We start from the raw sequence: 18209 nt of genomic DNA, 5'->3' as shown, positions 1-18209 counted from the left end.
ATGGCTTTAGTGGCACTTATTTGTGACCTATCAACTCTTCTCTGACCATATTGAATGTGAAAAGAGCTTATCTGAAGTCGACTCCTTACAAAGTTCAAGTCGGGTCGCTTTAGAGTTGTATCTTAATGTTCTGACAAATCAAAAAAATAACTTTGTATGATGATATCAAACTAGCTTGTGTGTTTTTAAAGCTCTAAGTAGACAACCAACTTTTTCGGTATATATCTATACCAAAGAGTTTGGCTTTATTTTTGAAGGCATTTAAAGTTAAGATTTGCTGAAGTGCTTGCTATCCTCACCCTTTTTGGGGCTGTGGTTGTTTTTTTTGTTTTGTTTTTTTGTTTTGTTTTTTTCATGTACAGCTTTTTGAATGTGTGCGTGCGTTACATCAAATCTCAACAATGCAGCATGACAGAGTACAAAAAAAAAAAAAAAAAAAAAAAAAGTGAATGACCAAACCACAGAAAGAGCACAGCCCATGCTCAAATCTCTATGGAAACATCTTTTTGTATGATGTATTTTTACATTTTTACACACAATTCCTCTCAGGATGATGAACTGTTCTCAGGGAATTAACCAAAAAAGTGTATTTTATTCTTTTGGGAATCATCCACTGACTGACTCAACAAACTCTGTTAAAGCAATGGTGAAGAGACGTACAGTATGTAACCAGTTCATGTACTGATATTAGCAACTACCTCTTGAGTTATACATAGTTGTGCATTTCTTTTTATTTTGTATATTTTTTTGATGAGCTTGTATGATTAACTGTAGGTCTCTATTGTACTGAGGTGTTGTGTGAGAAGTTCCCTAGTGTTGCCACAGACTCCCTGGTCTTCCTTCCCAGTTATGATGAGTTACTTTTTTCCTTTTACTGCAAAACTCTCGTTTTATTTTGTTTACAGCAAAAGCCTACCTCATATACGCTGTTCCTCCACAAACTCCTTACCTCCTCCCAGCCCCCTCTACCTCCTCCATGCAGTTGTTTTATGAATTAAATTGCCACTCGTCGCACTTGACCTAGTAGAGTCACATGGCATTCTCATCAAATCAGCCCCTGAAATGGCTCATCACTTGTGACTCCAAATATATCTTACAATCAAAGCCCATTTCGGAGGTTTGATCCAGGTTTTTTTTTTTTTTTTTTTTTTTTTAAGAACGGGTGTGTTTGTCTCACACATCCAGGGTGTTTGTCAGTATACTGTACACCACAGGTGTCAAACATGTGGTCCGGGGGCCAAATCCGGCCCGCCAAAGGGTCCAGTCAGGCCCTTGGGATGAATTTGTGAAATGCAAAAATTACACTGAGATGTTAATCATTTTAGTTCAGGTTCCACATTCAGACTAAGTCAATCTCAAGTGGGTCATAATAACCTATAAATACTCACAACTCCAAATTTTTCTCTTTGTAAATGTAAATGTTTTCATGTATTTACACTAAAACAAATGATAATATAGCAAAAATATCTGAATAACCTGAACAAATATCAACAATCTGAAATATCTTAAGAAAAGTAATTTGAATAATATTCTACCTGTTACTAAATGTTTTGTGTATTTGCAGATCCACAGTGATCTGTAAGTTAAAATAAACGTGGAAATGATAAACTGAGGCAGAATATTGTTAAAATTACACTTTTTTTTTCAGTTTGTTCATATTATTCACATTATTTGAAAGGATAGTTTGTAGATGCAAACATGTTCATAATGTAATTTTACTTTTTCACTCTAAAACATAGAGAAAAGTTTGGAGTTGACATTATTTATATATTATTATAATTTTAATGGTTCGGCCCACATCAGAACAAATTTAGCTGAATGTGGCCCCTGAGTTAAAATGAGTTTGACGCCCCTGCTGTACACACACACACACACTCACACACACTGAGTTTTCCTCACTTTGTCACTTGTTCAGTTGGATATATTTTATATTCCTGTGTGAACACATTTCAAAAAGACACCGTGTTGTTTTTACACTGAACAAAAATATAAATGCACCACTTTTGTTTTTGCTCCCATTTTTCATGAGCTGAACTCAAAGATCTAAAACTTTTTCTATGTACACAAAAGGCCTATTTCTCTCAAATATTGTTCATAAATTTGTCTAAATCTGTGTTAGTGAGCACTTCTCCTTTGTCCTTTACTGAGATAATCCATCCACCTCACAGGTGTGGCCTATCAAGATGCTGATTAGACAGCAGGATTATTGCACAGGTGTGACTTAGGCTGGCCACAATAAAAGGCCACTCTAAAATGTGCAGTTTTACTGTATTGGGTGGTCCAGGGGGGTCAGAAAACCAGTCAGTATTTGGTGTGACCACCATTTTCCTCGCACAGTCTTCTTCATGAATTCTCTGAAACAGCTTTGGAGATGGCTTATGGTAGAGAAATGAACATTCAATTCACAGGCAAAAGCTCTGGTGGAGATTCCTGAAGTCAGCATGCCTGACTTCAGGCATATTCCCTCAAAACTTGTGACATCTGTGGTATTGTGCTGTGTGATAAAACTGCACATTTTGGAGTGGCCTTTTATTGTGGCCAGCCTAAGGCACACCTGTGCAAAAATCCTGCTGTCTAATCAGCATCTTGATATGCCACACCTGTGAGGTGGATGGATTATCTCAGCAAAGAAGAAGTGTTCACTAACACAAATTTAGACAGATTTGTGAACAATATTTGAGAGAAATAAACCTTGTGTGTACACAGAAAAAGTTTTAGATCTTTGAGTTCAGCTCATGAAAAATGGGAGCAAAAACAAAAGTGGTGTGTTTATATTTTTGTTCAGTGTAGTTTGTACGTACTTTACCATACCCAGTTTTTGTAACCACTTCACATCATGTGATGCGCTCAGAGTGGAAAAGAATCGGATTGTACTTCACACAAAGGAGTGCCTATCTTTATGTTTTGTTTGTCTGACTCTGTTACCAAATACATATATTTCCTCCTTTTGGGCTCCATGGTAATGGCCTTTGTCAACCATTTTTACAGCCTCAGATAATCAGACGTCGTGTGGTTTTGGAGATGATGCCAGTCTTTTTTTGTAAACTACATTTGTAGTTTAGGGTGGCATTGTTAACATGAAATCAGTAGAGTTTTGTACTAATGGTGACATTGCAAATATGTGATTCTAAAATTGTTGATTCTAAAAATGTTTGATTGATGAATATTGTTATCATGACTTTAAAAAAAAAAACAACAAAAAAACCAACTAACTCATGAGATTAAAGATTGATTTTTGCATATGGCCACAGTATTACAGTTAACACTCAGCTGAGAATCATTCTGTCACAGTGGGCCTACAAATCGAACTAAATGCGTGTTTATGCCATTTATGAACAAAATACATGACTACAGTAAAATATAGTGATATTGTTGTTAGTAGCTTTATACTTTCTTCTAATCAATGTAACTACTGATTGATCTCTTTTTTTATTGTCCTGTTCAGTATTCGACAGAGCCAATGAACCCTCACAAACAGCACAAGTGACTGTTAAAAAGAATAATCTTCTTAAAGTAGTAATATTCAAATGGCTATAAGAGTTTTTTCAAGGTTGCATGTGTGATAACAAATTAGCATAATTCCTTTATTAACAGTTCGTTTTTCATACACTTTGAATCGTTAAAACATGAGATATCGCAAGAAAAAAGGGAGCATAGTATTATCAGATGTAATTTACTGCTGCAAAATTTAACAAGAAAACAAAATAAGAATGTGGTCATAAATTTGCTAGTCTCCGATCTACAGTAAAGAGTTACGTCATGACTTAACATGAGGTATTTCTGCCTTAAAGTGGTGGTTATGAAGAAAAGAAAAAAAAAAAGAAAAGAAACATCAGAATACCATAGTTTCACCTGCCATGTGGTATTATGAATTGTTGAGGAGATTATGTCACTCATGTGACACCATGTTAAAAAGTACAACGCTCATTGAGAAACTGGGAGAAAATCTTGATTCTGACCTTTTATATCATAAACTAAGTACTGGTTTAGACTTTTTTGTGAATCAAATCCTTGCTTCACGTGATGATATATTCATGCAAAGTGGAATAAGTTATTGAAAGGTCATCAAAATCCTGCTGTCTTGCAAAAATACATGTAGGTTCGAATACTAAAAACACTTTAAGCTTCTTGACACTATTTTAAAGAGTTCATTAAGTTCGAAAGATTTTATTAGCCCATAAAGGAGCCTTTAGTCAGTCAGTAAGTCAGGGAATTTGTTAATTGAAAATGCGTGTTTTTTGCTGGACAGTGATTGTAGACTAAATACACTAGAATAACAAACTGATTATAAATGAGCTGCTCAGTGGTTTTAGAAATTCTGCTGATGCTGTAGAGGTGACAAACTGACAAAAATCAAACACACCAGGTGTAAAGACAAACCCTAAACCTAACACTTACATGAATATATTGCATTAATATGAAGACAAACAGGAGAATTAACCTTAATAACAACTGCTAAGCCTTTGAAGACAGACAGGATGTACTATGCCATGATCCCTGATGGGGAAACCTCAGCAGTCGGTCTCACTGCTCCCTCATGTGGTTGTTTGGGAGATGACTGCAGACAGACTGAAGTTCACATACCTCAAACTGCTGCCTACTCGGCTGCTCTGTGCTTTGCCTTGACTGGAGAAAAAAACAATGTATCGTAGGGGATGATCATTTATGATGTTTATTTTTTTAACGGAACTGTATCATGTTGTGTTTATGTACATAAAATCAACTGGAACATTGGACCTCTGAGGACCTAAATCCAACCACGGCAGTAAAGTGCAGATACCTCTTTGTATTGACTAATCACCTCGCATTTCTCATGTTTGTTTATGTTTTTACTCTGTACATCGTGGCCAGAGGGAGACTCTGTCTCTGGAGTACGTCTAGAGCCAAGCACTGATTGCTTTTGAATGGGGAAAAATGTTCTTCTATGTGCATATCACTCATTATTTTAGCCCCAATATAAGTGTACTGCCTTTTTTATTTCTGTGAATCTTGGATTGGATTTTTAAATATGTCTTAAATGTTTTACTTGATTGGAAAATAAACCTATTATATTGGCATTAAAGTATGTATAATTTCCTACTAGATACTGACGTGTTGTGATACTTGCTTGAATTTTCTTTCCTTTTTCTGGCCTTTACTCATAAAATTCTATTAACCCTTTCATGCACGAATTATGAGAACCTTAATCAAGATTTTTTTCCCTGAGTGTTTTCATTACTCTTTAAACATGAAAAAAACAATGTAAAAAATTTCTTATAAAAAAATAAAATAGATTAAAAAAAAAACTTTAAAAAATAAGTAAAAAAAAAATAATAATAATAATAATCAGCTGGACACCTTGCTTTTAATTTTTGAGGCAAACATGTATTTACTGATTAATTGTGTGAAAACTATGGGGGGGTGGCTTGTGATTCTGGGGGTTTATGCTCAGGGGAGATCTACACAAGGTTACCAATTCATGTCAGAAAAGATATGTAGAGTCTTAAAACTTTAATAAAGATATATGTAAAAAAAACACCAAAAAAAAAAAAAAAACACCAAGTATACAAGAGAACAGCTGTTGAATAGCTGTCCGCTGTCGTGACCAGTATACATGAAAGGGTTAAACATCTCCATATAAATGGCTACACCACGTAACAATTAATCTACCTGTATTTTACTTTAAATCTTAGCCTAATTTTACTCTCACAAAATCTAGAAGTATAAAATTTCAGTACAGTTCAATACATTGAAAATCCAGGCCAAACTTATTCAAAGTGAGAGATATAAAAGATAAACGCAAATACATATGATTTTGGTCTCCAAAACTGGTCCGAATATAAATATTCTTAGCTATTAAATATTACTGACTGTACAGTAACTATTTGTCCAAGAAACAATAATTTATAAACCAAGCAGAAGCAAAAAAAATATATTCATAAAACATGCAGTTATGTTAAGAATATGTTTGTGTGTGTGTGTGTGTGTGTGTGTGTGTGTGTGTGTGTGTGTGTGTGTGTGTGTGTGTGTGTGTGGTGGTGGTTTACTGCAACTAGCAACTGTGGGCCCCATGAAAGGTTAATGTTTGGGCCCTTCATAAAATAAAAGTATCTGTAAATTTGTAAATTGTGTGTGTGTGTGTGTGTGTGTGTGTGTGTGTGTGTGTGTGTGTGTGTGTGGTGGGGTATGTACATGGGGGAGTGTTCCATAACTGGCATGAAACTGAAAGTGAAACTTAACTTTAGATTTCCAACTCCTGACTTCTATTAGAAGGAAAAAAAAGAACAGGAAAAAATTTGGGGGGAAAAAAAAAACTAGGAAAGCAATTTAGTGGGGAAAAAAAAACAAGAAATAAATTCAACGGGGAAAAAAATCCCAGGAAAAAAAAAATTAGTGGGGAAAAAAATCCCAGGAAAAAACTTTAGTAGGGAAAAAAAAATCCCAGGAAAAACTTTAGTAGGGAAAAAAATCCCAGGAAAAAAATTTAGCAGGGAAAAAAAATCCCAGGAAAAATCTTTAGTAGGGAAAAAAAATCCCAGGGAAAATCTTTAGTAGGGAAAAAAAATCCCAGGAAAAATCTTTAGTAGGGAAAAAAAAATTCCATGAAAAATCTTTAGTAGGGAAAAAAATCCATGAAAAAAATTTAGTAGGGAAAAAAAATTCCAGGAAAAATCTTTACCAGGGAAAAAAATCTTAGGAAAAAAATTTAGTAGGGGAAAAAATCCCAGAAAAAAAATTTAGTAGGGGAAAAAAATCCCAGGAAAAATCTTTAGAAGGGGAAAAAAAAATTCCACGAAAAAAATTTTGTAGGGAAAAAAAAATCCAGGAAAAATCTTTACCAGGGAAAAAAAATCCCAGGAAAAAAATTTAGTAGGGAAAAAAAAATCCCAGGAAAAAAATTTAGCAGGGAAAAAAATCCCAGGAAAAATCTTTAGTAGGGAAAAAAATCCCGGGAAAAAAATTTAGTAGGGAAAAAAAATCCCAGGAAACATCTTTAGTAGGGAAAAAAACCCCAGGAAAAATCTTTAGTAGGGAAAAAAATCCCAGGAAAAATCTTTAGTAGGGAAAAAATCCCAGGAAAAAACTTTAGTGAGGAAAAAAAAACAAGAAAAAATGTTGTAGGGAACAAAAAAAAAAAAAGCCAAGAAAAAGACTTAGTGGGTTTTAAACAGTCCTAAATACCTCATATATCACTAACTGATGCCTTTTGGATTATTTAGAACTGTCCTCTTCCCTGGAGTCTCTGTGCTTTATTGGCTCACAGGTTTTCCCTGGATCATCTCTGGACCTGCTGCTGTGGTCCTGCCTCTCTCCTGCCTTCACCATCATCATCACTCACTTATCCATATAGGTGGTGTGTTCCATAAGTGCCAAATGGCATGAAACCGAATGTGAAACTTAAGTTTGGACGTCAGACTCCCAGCTTCTATTATTAGTGGGGAAAAAAAAAAAAAAAAAAACAGGAAAAAAATGTAGTGGGAAAATAAAACCAGGAAAAAAATTAGTGGGGAAAGAAACAGAGGAAAAACACCCTGGAAAACGTTTAGTGGAGAAAAAAAAAACACTAAAAAAAATTTAGTGGAGAAAACCCAGGAAAAAAATTAGTGGGGGGGAAAAAACCCAGGAAAAAATTTAGTGGGGAAAAAAATCCCAGGAAAAATCTTTAGTAGGGAAAAAAAAATCCCAAGAAAAAAAATTAGTCGGGAAAAAAACCCCAGGAAAAAAATTAGTAGGGAAAAAAATCCCAGGAAAAAACTTTGGTAGGGAAAAAAAATCCCAGGAAAAAACTTTAGTAGGGAAAAAAGTCCCAGGAAAAAAATTTAGTGGGGAAAAAAAATCCCAGGAAAAAACTTTAGTAGGGAAAAATCCCAGGGAAAAAAAATTAGTGGGGAAAAAAAACAGGAAAAAAATGTTGTAGGGAAAAATAAAAAAAAGCCAGGAAAAAGACTTAAGGGATTTTAAACAGTCCTAAATACCTCTTATATCACTAATCGATGCCTTTTGGATTATTTAGAACTGTCTTCTTCCCTAGAGTCTCTGTGCTTTATTGGCTCACAGGTTTTCCCTGGATCTCTGGACCTGCTGCTGTGGTCCTGCCTCTCTCCTGCCTTCATCATCATCATCACTCACTTATCCATATAGGTGGTATACTACATAAGTGCCAACTGGCATGAAAAAAAACCCAGGAAAAAAATTTAGTGGGGAAAAAAATCCCAGGAAAAATCTTTAGTTGGGAAAAAAAACCCAGGAAAAAAATACTGGGGGAAAAAAAATTCCAGGAAAAAACTTTTATAGGGAAGAAAATCCCAGGAAAAATCTTTAATGGGAAAAAAATTTAGTGGGGAAAAAAAAAACATGAAAAAAATTAATGGGGGAAAAAAACAGGAAAAAATTGTAGTGGGGAAAAAAAAAACAGGAAAAAATTTACTGGAAATAAAAACCCAGGAAAAAAAATCTACTGGAAAAAAAAGGAAAAAAATGTAGTGGAAAAAAACAGGAAAAAACAATTAGTGGGGGAAAAAAAACCAGGAAAAAAAATTAGGAGGGAGAGTATTGTTTTGTACTTCAGTGAAAATAAAATAAAAATCTGAATCTACTTGAAACTTTTTCCTACCCCTATCTGCTCCATTATCAAATACAAATCTAATCCACTGTAGTCCAAAATATGAAACAGATTTGCTTTTTAAAAAGCACTTCCAGTCCTGAAAAATACCATTTTAACCCTTTGATTACATGGTGTCCTCTACTGCGTAAAGTCAATTACTTTAAAGAAAATTAAACCTTTAATTAAAACCCCAATGAAACCAAATTAATATTAATTCACATTAATGCTAAATGATGTTACTTCACTAAAATAGCACATACCCATATTCTATATTTTTACAAAACCATGTTATATCTCCTGCAGTCACATCAAATATTCATATTAAATAGATCACTCACTTCTTTATTCTCTCAAAAAGATCTTTGTAAAGACACAAGGTGTTAATACACAGTGTGCGCTGTACAGAACAGATGTGTATCTCGTTGAAAATAAGATATAAAAAATTCAAATGTTTCAAGTCTAGTTTGAACATAATAAAACACGGCTTAAATAATATAATATGCATTCGGGTTGGGGCTCTGTAAGAGTAGGGTTATATAACTATGTTATATTTTATGTACAGTTAGGATTGTTACAGTATAAAAGTTCAATAAAAACAGACTTTGGAGGAAAAAAAAGATAACACAATGCAAAATAATCTAGTTCATCTTTAAAAGGGTTAAAGAGTATTGCACAGTGTAAAAACACATATGTTTATATTCATACCATTATCTCATTTTACTGCACCACCTAATGCTCATGTATATTTTATTGGATGAATGTGAGTACATTTCAGAGTGTATTTGTCAGACTAGTTGTGTAGATAGATTCTATTCTATTCTATTCTATTCTATTCTATTCTATTCTATTCTATTCTATTCTATTCTATTCTACTCTACTGTTCTATTCTATTCTATGCTACGCTACTCTGTTCTATTCTATTCTACTCTATTCTATTCTATTCTATTCTATTCTATTCTATTCTATTCTATTCTATTCTATTCTATATAAATTGAATATAATATGTAAATTAATCCAGACACACAACAAAACCCCATATTTTGCTAAAACATTTAAAGCAATATTTTTCTTTCCAAAGTTAAAAAACAAAATAATCTTACCTGGTACAGAAATTTAGATTCTGCTAACTGTTAAGACTGAATATTGACTGTGAAAAGTAAAATGACATGGCAAATTTGTGTTCTATCGTGAACACGCATATGTATGTGCTGTATTTTGCAAATGTTTTCAGTTGGAACTAAATGCTATAAATCTAAAATTCACAGAAAATATGGATGTAAGCTTTAAAAAAAAATAGTTAATGTAATAGTAAGAGCAATAACTTGTGTAGAGTTTGTCATTGATTTAAGGGTGATTCTTACTTTATGTTTTGCCAAAATTAACTTGTACTTGCTGTTAAATTGAACTGAGCTGCTAAACTGATTTTCATTGTTCCTGTGACAGTGACAATAAAGATCTATTCCAGGGGTGTCAAACTCATGTTAGTTCAGGGGCCACATAAATCCCATGACCTGCAGTGGGCTGGATGATTAAAATAATAACATAATAATACACAAATAAAATCAATTCCAAAATTTGTATGTCTAATTTCTATGTTTTAGACAGAGCCGTCGGGATGACGTAGGCAAGGTAGGCAGCTGCCTACCCCTCGCTGAAGAGGGCCCCCGATGGCCGCATGGTCATTTATCTGTACAACTTATTAAAAACCATCCATTGTAAACACACCTCCACAGTGAGGCAGCGCTAACCCTCTCCTGTACTGTTTTGTGACTGGGGCCCCCTAAACTAGAGGGACTCCCCCTATGCAATGACAAACAGTATGAGGGTCATGTAGAAGTGACCTCCGCCCTCGTGCACCCCCCATCACACCCCCCACTTGCTGTCAGTGGAACTAATGGTCTGTCCAGACTGAGCACGGTGGCAGCCATTTTAAAAGAACAGCAATGATGAAGCGCTCCTACCCTTCAGGGTTTGCAAAAAGACCAAAGAAAAAAAAAAAGAAAAAGAGGAAAAATGCCAACAACACAGCGTTAAGTATGAAGTAAACCACTGTTTTCTCCAAATAGGCTACAACCAAGGTTATTATCGTTAACGAAAACGAACGAAATGACGAAAACTAAAATTGAAAAAACATTTTCGTTAACTGAAATTAATAAAAACTCTAATTAAAAGAAAAAAAAGATAACTAACTGAAACTGCATCGTGAGCTTGCAAAACTAACTAAAACGTATAAAAATAAAAATACAATTCCCTTCGTTTTCGTCTTTGTCAATGTCGGATTGATATGAAATTAATTTATTTGGCTCCAGCAGTTTTAGCTGGTGACACCATACGACACTACACAGTCTGTCATGTCTGGTCACTGGTGGTTTCCAGTCGTCTTCTGGTCCCCACTGTACCTGGAACATACAGACTAAAGCTGGGACAAAGCAGCACAGTCCTGTCTGGGGTTTACTGTAGTGATACATGGGTCAGGTTTTTTTTTTTTTTTGGCGTACCGTGTGTGTTTTGCCCAGGGCCCCCAGATATCTTGAAACGGCCCTGGTTTTAGAGTGAAAAAAAGTAAGATTATATTATCAAAATTTCTACATCTACAAATTATCTTTTAAAAAAATATGGAAAAACATTAACCATGACCAAAATGAAATTTATTAAGAAAAAAAGTGCAGTTTTAACAATTTATGCCATTATTTGGCCTTAGCTTCTCATTTTTACATGTTCATTACAATGTACAGATTACAGTGGATCTACAAATGAACAAAACATTTAATAACAGACAGAACAATGGTAAAATTACTCTTAAATCTCTGAAGACATTTCAGCTTGTTCATATTTGTTAAGGTTTTTCACATTTTTTGTAAAAGGCTAGTCTGTTAACATTTTTGTGCAATTTTACCTTTTTTTTTTACACTAAAACAAAGAGAAAAATATATGGTTTTCGTTATTTATACTTTATTATGATAGCATTTTACTGGTCTGACCCACTTTAGATGGAATTAAACTAAATTCATTTTGACATCCTTGATTGTTAATATCCTCAGTGTAATTTTTGTATTTCACAAATTCATCCTGGGGGCCGGTTTGGACCCTTCGGCGGGCTGGTTTTGGCCCCCGGGCCACATATTTGGCACTCCTGATCTATTCTATTCTATTCTATTCTATTTTTTTTCTTTATTGGTTTATTTAATAGGGACCATGCACATTTATGAACATTGCTGTATAAAAACTACACCCATGTAAACATGCCAGAATTAGTAAAAATAACTACTTTTTATACACATCCATTCTATTCTATTCTATTCTATTCTATTCTATTCTATTCTATTCTATTCTATTCTATTCTATTCTAAAACTGATGGACTGTGTTGAAACATCTGAAACATCCAGTTACTATACACAGGAATGTGTTTTTGGAGATCTATGCTCCTCAGAACCTTCATGTAAAAAGATTATAAGGTACGATTTTTTTTTTTTTAATTTTCAATTTCTATTCTAGTCTATTCCTAGTATCAGTTTTTCATGGTTCCTTTTCATGGATAAAGAACATAACAGTTTCAAGTTCCTCTTTGCAGTTCTTAAAGTTGTCCACTAGGGGGCAGCCCAGTGCCACTGTATCATCACTTCCCCCCAGGGCTGTGAAGGACACAGCCACAGCAGATTAATCACCTCAACACATCTGACTCACCAAAGACGCTGGTGTTTCTTCACAGCCCTCTGTGTTCTGCTCGTGTGCTGCTCGTCTTTAATGGCCCAGCGCCTTTCTCTCTTTCTTTTCATAACCAGCTGTCTCACTCACTGTGTCCTAAGCACACCGAGGCTTGAGGGCCTCCATTAAATGAACGCTCTTTGTTTACACTTTCCCTTTGTTACCCTCCATCATTTTTCTATATGGCTCCCTTTTTCACATAGCATCTCTGGAGATGGTTTCGTCAAGGTCAGCTATTTTTATGGTGTGCGATATTGGAGGTATCATGGGGAAGTGGAGATAAGACGAAGAAGAAGAGGAAGAGGAAGGGCTAGAGAAGAGACAATTAAAGGATAAACACTGTGGGCCCTTTGCTGTGAACGGTACAGCGCATGTATTCAGGACGTCAGAAGCAGTACGCGAGCTGAAGAGAGTTCATTTCTTCTTCGTCTTTCTCTTGTTGTCCTATTCCTCATTCCTAAACTGCATGTTGACCTTTGTAGTACCGCCTCCAGGCTGTATGCTTTAACCTTTCCAGTGAGATAGAGGGGGCCCCTGCACAGGGAATACAAGATAAATCACAACCACTGTCTGTTAATGCGACAGACAACAACACACACCGGCATTCGGGCACTGTTAAAAACCTTTGTCCTTTCTCACAAAGCCTTCAAGTCCTAAAAAAACCAGCACGCACATGAGTCCAGATGGCTATACCTCCATAAAAACACATCATGTCCACAGCATCAGCACACTGGGTTGTTATATCTACAAGAGCACCCTGAATTATTTATCCTTCATTAAAATGCACTATGAGTAATGATAGTCAGGAGCGTGTTTTGGGGTACTTTTCTGAGTAAAACACAGGGATCATTAGGAGTCATTTCTAGTCAATTTTGTATGATCAACCATGCTCCAGAGAAAAACAAAAAAAAAAAAAATCCCATTTACTTTCTGTGCTTTGGGAATTCATGTTGAAAGAGATCAAAGGGGACAGACAAAGAGATGAGAGAATCGACATCTTCTCGTCTCCATCTGGCTTCCCTATGAGAGGAGGAAAATTACTTTAAAGCTGCTGCCTTGATGAAAGAGAAGGCGTTATGCCTGATGTATTCCTCCAGAGGTGGAATCAACAGTATGAATGACTCAAAGGCAGAGAGGCGGGAGAAAAAGAACATTTGTTTGAGAGAACCTAATAGGGGATTTTGGTGAGGAACGGGAGTGCTATTTGACAGCAGTGAACAAAACAGTGATTCCCCTGTCAAGAGATGCAACTAGTTCAAGCTCAGCGCTGTTATTTCCGGTGTGCGCCTAAAAAGCTCCGGAGCTGTCATCAGAAAAGGAGCTCATTTGCACCATCAATCTATACTGAGCACCATCAGCATGTCCATACCTGCAAATGACTCAATCACCGGCTGATTTTTCTCAGGACAAGTGCGGTGGAGGTCATGAAAATGGAATAGCCTCCCAAGTTCCCATTAGTTCCTTTCAGCTCTTCTTAAAGAGACAACCAGCACTGTCATTTTTCTGACAGAGCTGTCAAAGCATCTAGCCAACCATCCTAGTTACACATAAAGCAAATAGAAATGAAAACATTGTCAGTAAAAGACTCATGGGGTAAGAGAGTCGCCAGGAGCAGGGTGAATCACTTAGCAAGCTGCGCTCTTCCATTCTGCAGCTGCCACCCACCACAACACATCTGCCACTGGGAAAAAAAAAAAAAAAAAAAAAAACCAAGATAGAAAACCACATCCAAACGAATTGCTACATGACACAAAAGATCACTTCTTCAAATTGAAATTCATTTGCAGTCGAAACCGGGTTCGGTCCCCTGGGCACATGAGTGTGACTGTAGAAACCCACGTATACAGGTGGCAAATGTTAGAAGGCTGCGCATGCAAACACACAGAAACTCACACAAAACACACTTAGTTCCAGTAAGCCCATTAGATTTCTTCATGTGGGGCTGACAGTTCTTCCAATACGCCCCCCTCTGCTATCTCTGGGCAGACACATGCCACTGCTGGGCAAGATCCTAATGCGTACCAAATCACCACTTTTCAACCAACAACGCCAGCCCGGCTCAGCCAGCCACCGCAATTCCCCTTTTATTGCATTTCCCCAGGATTTCACATTATACATGCTGAACACCACAGAAAGGAGTCAAAGCTCATTTCTAGACCTGAAATTTCTTCAGAAGGGGAATCATCCATCTCAGCCTGAATGTTGCACCAAAATCTTCTCCTAGCTTTGTTGATAAGAGCCACATGGTAAGAAATCATTAGATTATTTGCACAGACCGTGGCAGGAAGCAGCGGCTGTTTTACATGGGAAGAAGAGTGAATGAATTGAGCTTACAAATACATTTTCTTTAGTAATTCTATTTATATTTTTTCAATTAAGAAACTGTTAAAAGAAACATTAACCAGACATCTGTTAGATCAGGGGTGTCAAACTCATTATAGTTCAGGGGCCACATTCAGCTAAATTTGATCTGAAGTGGGCCAGACCGGTAAAATAATAACATAATAATATATAAATAATGTCAACTCCGAACTTTTTTCTATGTTTAAGAGAAAAAAAAGTAAATTTACATTATGAAAAGGCTTACATCTACAAACTATCCTTTCAAACAATGTGAATAACATGAACAAACTGAAAAAAAAATGAATGTAATTTTAATAATATTCTACCTCCGTTTATCACTTTACATATGTACATTATAACATACAGATTACAGTGGATCAACAAATACACAAAACATTTAAAATAACAGACAGAATCTTGTTAAAATTGTACTTACTTCTCTTAAGACATTTCAGGCTCATATTTGTTCAGGTTATTCACATTTTTTGCAAAATTATTCTTTGTTTTAGTGGAAATACATGACAATATTTACATTTACAAAGAGAAAAATGTGGAGTTGTCATTATTTATATGTTATTACGATAGTATTTGACTGGTCTGACCCACTTGAGATTGAATTGGTCTGAATGTGGAACCTGAACTAAAATGATTGTTATCATCTTTGGGGGAGGCCATGGCTCAGGTGGTACAGCAGGTCGTCCAATAACTGAAGGGTTAACAGTTCGAATCCCGCTCTGTCCTAGTCAGTCCGTTGTGCCCTTGGGCAAGACACTTCATCCTCCTTGCCTCCAGTGCCAGTCACACTGGTGTATGAATGTTTGGTGGTGGTCAGAGGGGCCGTAGGCGCAAAATGGCAGCCACACTTCTGTCAGTCTGCCCCAGGGCAACTGTGGCTACAAATGTAGTTTACCACCACCAGAGGGAGAATGTGAGAGCGAATGAATAATGGGTCGATAATGTAAAGCGCTTTGGGTGTCTAGAAAAGCGCTATATAAATCCAATCCATTATTATTATCTTCAATGTAATTTTTGCATTTCACAAATTCATCCCATGGGCTGGATTGGACCCTTTGGCGGGCCGGATTTGGCCCCCGGGCCGTATGTTTGACACCTGTGTCTTAGATGAATGGGTTCATTAAAAATACACTGAACAAAAATATAAACGCACCACTTTTGTTTTTGCTCCCATTTTTCATGAGCTGAACTCAAAGATCTAAAACTTTTTCTATGTACACAAAAGGCCTATTTCTCTCAAATATTGTTCATAAATTTGTCTAAATCTGTGTTAGTGAGCACTTCTCCTTTGTCCTTTACTGAGATAATCCATCCACCTCACAGGTGTGGCCTATCAAGATGCTGATTAGACAGCAGGATTATTGCACAGGTGTGACTTAGGCTGGCCACAATAAAAGGCCACTCTAAAATGTGCAGTTTTACTGTATTGGGTGGTCCAGGGGGGTCAGAAAACCAGTCAGTATTTGGTGTGACCACCATTTTCCTCGCACAGTCTTCTTCATGAATTCTCTGAAACAGCTTTGGAGATGGCTTATGGTAGAGAAATGAACATTCAATTCACAGGCAAAAGCTCTGGTGGAGATTCCTGAAGTCAGCATGCCAATTGCATATTCCCTCAAAACTTGCGACATCTGTGGTATTGTGCTGTGTGATAAAACTGCACATTTTAGAGTGGCCTTTTATTGTGGCCAGCCTAAGTCACACCTGTGCAATAATCCTGCTGTCTAATCAGCATCTTGATATGCCACACCTGTGAGGTGGATGGATTATCTCAGCAAAGAAGAAGTGTTCACTAACACAAATTTAGACAGATTTGTGAACAATATTTGAGAGAAATAAACCTTGTGTGTACACAGAAAAAGTTTTAGATCTTTGAGTTCAGCTCATGAAAAATGGGAGCAAAAACAAAAGTGGTGCGTTTATATTTTTGTTCAGTGTATCTTTTTTGATCATTTATGCCAGTGTTTTTCAGCCTTGGAGTCAGAACCCCACGTGGGGTTGCCTGAAATTTCTAGTAATTGATAGGAAAAAAAAAAAACATTCATTCATGTTCTGAACCCGCTTTATCCTCACTAGGGTCACTTGGAGCTACTTATGGGTGAAGGCGGGGTACATCCTGGACAAGACGGCAGTTCATATATAGAGACACACATATAGAGACTGACAATCACTCTCACATTCACACCTATGGGCAATTTAGATGAACCGATTAACGTATCAGTGCATGTGTTTGGATGGAGGAAGGAAGCTGGAGTACCCAGGGAGAACCCACGCAGACATGGAGAGAACATGCAAACTCCACACAGAAAGGTTCCACCCCCCATCGACTGGTGCTGGAATGGAACCCAGGACCTTCTTGCTGTGAGAATGCTACCCACTGCACCACCGTGTCATGCTGCCTGCCCCCCCGCCCCCCCAAAAAAACATACTAATAAAAATTACATGGTGAGTTGAGAGAGACAATCCTAATCCATAAAAGACATGACAAACTGTGAGTCTGAAACTGAAGCACTGTGGTACTGTAAGTAAATGGGGAAAAAAAATATTTTAAAAATTTTTAAAAAATTTCAACTTTGACCTACTGTTCCCAAAATGTAATGAGATCTATTCTGGGGCACTGGCAATCTATAAACCCAATTTGGTATGAATTCAATCAACAGTTTTGCTGCTACAGACACGTGAAATTTCGCCCATTATAAATAAATTAGGAAAAAAAAAAAAGATTTAAAAAAATTCATAAAGAATTGAAACTTTGACCTCTTTTCCCAAAATGTAATGACATCTATTCTGGGTCACTGGCAATCTATAAACCAAATTTGGTATCAATTCAACCAATAGTTTTGCTGCTAGAGAAAAACAAACACACAAACTGAACCAAAAAAAAAATACCCCTTGCCTGCCCTTAAGGGGGTGGGCTAATAAAGTATATAAATAATGATTTCTCACAAAGTTGCCCGGAAATTTCCTTCAGAGAAAAAAAGCAGATAAATACCACAGTTTTGTTAAGCGTGAAAAAATGTCTGTGCCATGATATCTCTCACTGCTGCTTTATATAATGACTCTGGAGTACACGTAGTACTGCTTGTTCAAAGAAAAATTCAAAGTGGATTTACATGGCTCCTAATCCGGGATCTTGAATTATTAAAATCCCAGGGAAATGAACAGTGGAATGTATTTCCTCCTTCACAAAACCTTCCTTGGCAGGTGCTATTAGCCTATAATATCTGTATGACACACCAAAGTCACATTCAGAAAGCAATTTTCAGTCCACAACACAATCTCAGCCATTAATTGCCTAATGAACAAGATGTTATCCAAGGATACCTTTCCAATGAGCACTTAGGTAAAGGAGGAAGAGGACTTAATATGATGGAAATAAGTGTGACAGACTAAACGGTCCCTGCTGAGAGCGCTGACGCATGCTCTGACCTTCCCTGTCAATCTGGAGGGCAGACGGGGTGGCCATTTGTGTTGTGGTGGCAGAGCTCGGGCTGCAGAAACAGTTTTCATCATTACTCCGAGAAAACCTTGTCAGAAAACGCAGAGCTGTCTGACCGCCCG

This window comes from Sphaeramia orbicularis, chromosome 24, assembly GCF_902148855.1.
Source record: "Sphaeramia orbicularis chromosome 24, fSphaOr1.1, whole genome shotgun sequence".
Lineage (NCBI taxonomy): Eukaryota > Metazoa > Chordata > Actinopteri > Kurtiformes > Apogonidae > Sphaeramia > Sphaeramia orbicularis.
The sequence above is the reverse complement of the archived record's forward strand: the minus strand, read 5'-3'. Positions refer to the sequence as shown.